The following is a 6556-nucleotide window of genomic DNA, read 5'->3' as shown; positions in this document are numbered from 1 at the left end:
ATAAGCTTGAATTACCTTATTCTAACAAGCTGCTCTTTCTTATTATAGCAAGTTAATTAATCGTGACTCTAGCAAGCTACAGTCAAGACTCGATTCATGTAGATTAATTAATTCTCCTACTCTAGCCCCCTACTATTCTAAAGGGCCAATAGCCCTACTATTCACCCTATTATTGTATTATTGCTTGATTTTATACGTAACATGGGTGAGATCTACCCTATTCTATGCGAGTTGATTCCAGTAGATTATATACATAAGATTTCACTGCCATAAGGTAATAGGCTTCCAATGCCAATAGAAAGTAACCCATCCAATGGTATTCAACATCCAGAAAACTACTAAATAAAAAGCATCCCAGGCCGAAATATTGCAAGTACCACCCCGTCCTGGACCATTGCAAGGAAAACTATAACCAAAATCTTTCTTATCAGGCATTAGCTTATAATCGCGTGCATCCAAAGCACCTTTTACTAAAACCAATGTAGTTGTATGCAAACCTAGAGCAATAGCATGATGAACCAAAAAGTCTTCGAGACCACTTGTTAAGAACAGTGAATTTTTATTATCGTTAATAGCACTCAACCAATCGGGTAACCATAAACTTTTGTGAGCATTTAATGTTGTATCATTTGCTGAAGATAAGAGTACATCAAAACCATATAAGGTCTTACCATGAGCACATTGTATCCATTGAGAAAATATGGGTTCAATCAAGATTTTCTTTTCTAGAGTACCAAAAGCGAGCATAACATTGTTATGAACATAAAGTCCCGAGGTATGAAAACCTAGGAATAAACTAACCCAACTTAAATGAGAGATTATGGCTTCCTTATGCTCCAACATTCTTGCCAATACATTATCCTTATTTTGTTGTAGATTATAATCTCTAATGAGAAATATAGCTCCATGAGAAAATTCCCCTATCATAATGAATCCGACAATGTATTGATGATGAGTATACAATGCAGTTTGGGTAGTAATCTTGCGCTATGAATGCATAGGCAGGTAAAGAATATGTGTGTTGAGCTACCAAGGAAGTAACAACTCCTAAAGAAGCTAGACAAAGACCTAATTGAAAGTGAAGAGAATTATTGATTGTGTTGTAAAAACCCTTATGCCCGCGTCCTAATAAGCCTTTCAGAGGAACATGTGCTTCTAAAATATCTTTTATATTGTGTCCAATCCCAAAGTTGGTTCTATACATATGACAAACAATGAAAAACACAAATGCAATAGCTAAATGATGATGTGTGATATTAGTTAGCCACAAACTTTGTGTTTGTGGGTGAAATCCCCCAAGAAGAGTTAGAATAGTAGTTCCCGCCCCTTTAGTAGTACCAAATAAATGACTACTACAATCAAGATTTTGAGCATAAAGATTCGACTGACCTATAAAATGTGGTTCCAACCCTTCAGGATGTGGTAATACATCTAAAAATTTATCCCATCTTATGTGTTCTCCTCTTGATTCAAGAATAGTGACATGAACTAAATGCCCCATCCAAGCCAAAGAACTGACTCCAAAAAGCCCTGACAAATGATGATCAAAATTTTTAAACCAAGAAACACTTGGTTTCCATTGAGGTTGTAGATGCAACCAACCCACTGTTAAAAAGAGAGCAAAAGGAAATAGCAAGAAAAGAGCTCCAGTATAAAGATCTTCATTAGTGTGTAAGCCAATTGTATACCACCACTGATAAACACTGGAATAAGCAATATTAACCAGACCGGGGGTACCTCCTCGGGTAAAGGCTTCTACAGTTGGTTGACCAAAATAAGGATCCCAAATTGCATGAGCAATAGGTCTTACATGTAAGGGGTCGTGGACCAATTCTTCGAAATTGCCTTGCCAAGTTACGTGGAACAAATTACCAGAGGTCCACAAAAAGATTATTGATAACTGACCAAAGTGAGAAGAAAAAATCTTTTGATAAAGACGCTCTTCGATAATATCATCATGACTCTCAAAGTCATGTGCAGTAGCAATACCAAACCAAATACGACGAGTAGTTGGGTCCTAGGCCAAGCCTTGGCTGAACTCTGGAAATCTTGATGCCATAATACTTTTCAAATCCTCCTAGTCATTATCCTACAACAATAATTTTTGCTAGGAAGAACTCCCATGTTGTGAGTATTCCACCCAGAAGGTAATGAGCTAGTCCTATAGCACATCCTTGGATAATACTCAAGTCTCTGGGCTAGGTAGTAGGAGCAACTTTTAATTTATTATGATCCCAAACAATAGATTCAATAAGTTCTTGCCAATATCCATGGCCACTAAATAGGAACATTAAACTAAAGGCCCAAACAAAATGAGCACCTAAGAATAAAAGGCCATAGGTAGATAGTGAAGAATTGTAAGATTGGATTACTTGAGAAGCTTGTACCCATAGAAAGTCACGAAGCCACCCGTTAATTATAATGGAACTCTGTACAAAGTTTCCTTCTGTAATATGAGTTACCACTCCCTGATCACTTATACTACCCCAAACATCTCTGAAATGAAGTTGTTGACTTATTCTCAATATGATGCTTGATTGATTGATTAGATGATTAGATAGGCCTTGGTTGATGTCATGACTATCATCACTGGATTTGTTGATTGTCTGATTGTGAAGAGGGGAAAAAGACCTATGAGGTGGATTAGTTAATAAGCATGCAAATCAAACATGAAAGTATATGAAATCAAAGACATAATTTGAAATGCATAAAAACATGAATAATGAAAATTTATATATCTCACACAATCCTTTTACCTTCTCCTTCGGATGGAGCTTGATGAAGTGAAGGCGCCCTTGGATGATGCTCCACTTGATGTGCTCATTTTTCTTGCTTGATGTGGATGGCTCTCCAATGTTGTGCACAAATGGAATGGATTTGGAAGATGATAAGGATGAGATGATCAAGTGTGGATGAGATATGATTTGAACATGATAAGGATGATAAAGTGATTTTCTTAGGCTTAAAAGGGTAGCATAAGATTATTGAACTTGGAGATGAAAAATGAAGGGATGGCATCCTCAATTTATAGGAAGAGGAGAGGAAAAATGGATGGCTAGGATGGATTCAAGATGAAGGGCTAGGATTGCTTGTGAACTCACACAAGGCCCAAGAGAGGGTGTGGAGACCAAGAGATATGTCTTAAAGACATTTCTTGTCTCCACACTCCTCAAGGTACATTGGGGAGACTTCCCAAGGTACCTTGAGAAGAGAAAAGTGCATTAGGAAGACTTCCCAATGTGCCTTGAGAGGAGCAAGGGATGTGACATTCCTTGAATAATGGGGAGGAGGAATTTAAAATTCTCCAAAAAGGGATAATCATGAGGATTGGAGGAATAAGAAGGAATTAAAAATTCCTTGGGAGAGGAGATGCCTAGAGGATTGTGAGATTTTGAAGATCTCACATTCACCTAGGAAAGGAACATTAAAAGCTAGTGGTTGGATGGAAGGGACAAGGAGTTGACTTCATGGATAATCATGATGATTAGCCATTAGCAACTCATTAGGAGGGGGATTAGAGGAAATGTTAGGTGGGATTAGGATTTGTAGGAGGATTTGACTAGGAGAGAGAATGAGTGGAGGGAATTAAAAATTAGAAGAATAAGGTTAAGTGAGTTCAGGGAGTTTCTAGAAGACTTTATTAGGTTAATGATGAATTAAGAAGATGGTTTGTAGGAAGCATGCGGGTTAACTAATTAATTGAAATTAATTAGCTAAGAGGGAGATTTGTGAGAATTCAATTTTTAGAAGAATAAAGAAAGGGATTGATTTATTAAATAAATCAGTCACATACTATAGTGACAATATCAATTATATTTAATTAATATTGAGGAGAATTTGAATTAACATAATTAATTAATTAATTAATTATGTGAGGAATTAAAAATAATTAAAAATAATTATTTTTAAGTGTCTACATTTTTCCCCTCTTTTAAGAGAGGTGTAATGACACGTTTATTAAAAGAATAATCTTGTTTGATTTGATTGATAAGATCTAGATTCAGTCTGGTTTCAGGAAGGATTCATCTTGTATAAGACAAAGGTGATCAAAGCGTCTGGTTTTAGGAAGGATTCATCTTGTATAAGACATGATTGATCACAACGTTTGGTTTCAGGAAGGATTCATCCTGTATAAGATATGATCAGAGCATCTGGTTTCAGGAAGGATTCATCCTGTATAAGACATGATTGATCACAATGTCTAGTTTGAGGAAGGATTCATTCTGTATAAGACATGATTGATCACAACGTCTGGTTTCAGGAAGGATGCATCCTGTATAAGACATGATCAGAGTACAACATCTGGTTTCAGGAAGGATTCATCCTGTATAAGACATGACTGATCACAACATCTCATTTTAGGAAGGGTTCATCCTGTATAAGACATGATCAGAGCGCAACGTCTGGTTTCAAGAAGGATTCATCCTATATAAGACATGATCAAAATCAGAATTAATTATGTGAGGAATTAAAAATAACTAAGATAATTATTTTTAAGTGTCTACATTTTGGTGATGTGTAGAAGATAGAAGAAGAAAAGGATGCCCCAGCGTAAAGCATGGGAGGTGAATGCCCCCTCAAGAATTTTTTTGAAAAAAAGGACGAAAAATTCTTAAAAAAAAAGGGAGGAAGAAGAATCAGGGTGGAAGGGATAAATGAGGAAGAAATATGAAGCTTTGTGAAGAATTTGGAAAGACGTATAGTAGAGGCGAGACTGCGGGGGAAGATGGGCCCTCACAGGGACCCATATACGCCACAACGGACCCAATGAGGGGTCATTGTATCATGACTGACATATTTTTCTCTTTATATATATATATGATTTGATTGGTGATAGATGATGTGTAGCATTTATTGTGATGGATTATTTTTGTTTCTCTTATGATGTCATATATGGATGCAATCATGGATGTGCTATGCTGATCTATTTTGTGATGCAGAGTGGATGCTTATGTATGTATGTTTATGATGTGTTGCTGACATAGTTTTTGGATGTACGATGAGTTTTTTTTATGCTTTATGTATAAATACACATGTGTGAATGATTTATGATGCAATCTAGATGTAATGCTATATGGATGAGTGTATATTTTATTTATGTGATGCAATCTTATATGGTAAATGTTTTGTGGAAAACATGTATGTCTAAGAAATGCACTCTACATGATATGAATGAATTAATAAAAAGAGGGAATATGCCAATAATAACACAATGATCTTAGATAAAAGAATATGGAATAGATGGAAAGTGGGGGAAATTGAGAACTCCATGGGATTATTGAGTTTAGTTTTTGATGGGATGATGGTGAGATTTTGTGCACAACAAATGTGGAGAGCCAACCTAGTTTGATATTGCCCTGAGTGGCTTGCACCATTGATTATAGAAATCAGGATGCCATGAGAAACCCAAGGCATGGACTGACTCTGTAGACAAATGGGAATTTATTGCACACAACAATGCAAGTGTTAAGAAACACTAATACAAAGTTGTGGGTTCGTGCAAGGAAACCCTCAAACACATCGATACCTCTTGTACACGAGAAGGTAAGTGTTGATAAACACTAGTACCAGGTCACCGGTTTATACAAGAGGGAACCCAAACATGCCATACTATGAAATATGCCCTAGTATGCGCCTATCATAATGTACCTGGATATGGAAGAACCTAGGCAGTCATAAATAGTGGCAGTCGTAGGGCAAAAGATGCAAGTCTATATGAAAAGATCTAACAAAATCTAACAAGTCACTTCCTTGCGACCAAATGATACCTCTTGCCAAGAGTAGAACTAGGATGAAGGATTAGGTTGCCAGGTGAGGGAAGGGGTCATCCCTAGGGCAAAGTGGGCTTTTGGATTAGGCAAGTGATTCTATGGTTTTGTAGAGTGACTAGTGGATTTGGGATTATTTCTCAAGACTTCTTGAACCTTACACAGAGGCATAAAAGCTCAGTTTTAATGGGACATTCCTTGTTCATGACTCAGGCAAAGACTCATCATCGTACGCATGTTTTATTGGGAGGTGGAAAAGAAGGAATGTTGTGGATGGGTGGGCTGGATGGCGGATGATTTGTAGTATCGACATGATAGACAGTGGATCTGGTTATTTACCTTGGTGCCTGCGCAGAGGTTTTCACCAAGGTACTTGTCTGTAGCACCACAAAGTGGTTTTCACTAATGGATGAATTGTTTTTCTTTCTTTTTCTGATTTTTTAATTTTTTTGTGTCATAAGCCACCTGTTTGCCAGATTTTCACCAAAGTGATGATTTTTTTAAGGATCTTTTTCTCATATTTTATTTTTATTTTTTTCTTGATTTTTTTGACAATTTAAGACTTTCTGAGGACTAAGCATAAAATCTTTTGAGGTGCATGATATTCATTGGATCATCCAAAGGATCGCCTTGACGAGCCAAAGACCAGGGTGTTGGTATTATGTGAACCGTATGAGGACATAATGATATTGTATGTTCTCATTGATGTCAATATGTGAGAGCTGGTATATATGCCAAAGTAAAGCAGTATATTGTTCAAGGTGAACCAACATGTCAAGGTGAACCAG

General features: G+C 36.7%; 1 pseudogene; it reads right to left on the bottom strand.

The window, feature by feature from the left end:
- Positions 1–261: 261 nt before the first annotated feature.
- Positions 262–2059, bottom strand: LOC131858004 (photosystem I P700 chlorophyll a apoprotein A2-like; annotated as a pseudogene).
- Between the last annotated feature and the right edge of the window lie 4497 nt (positions 2060–6556).

This window comes from Cryptomeria japonica, chromosome 8 (assembly GCF_030272615.1).
Source record: "Cryptomeria japonica chromosome 8, Sugi_1.0, whole genome shotgun sequence".
In the NCBI taxonomy this organism is placed as follows: domain Eukaryota; kingdom Viridiplantae; phylum Streptophyta; class Pinopsida; order Cupressales; family Cupressaceae; genus Cryptomeria; species Cryptomeria japonica.
This window is presented reverse-complemented; position numbering and strand designations above follow the sequence as displayed.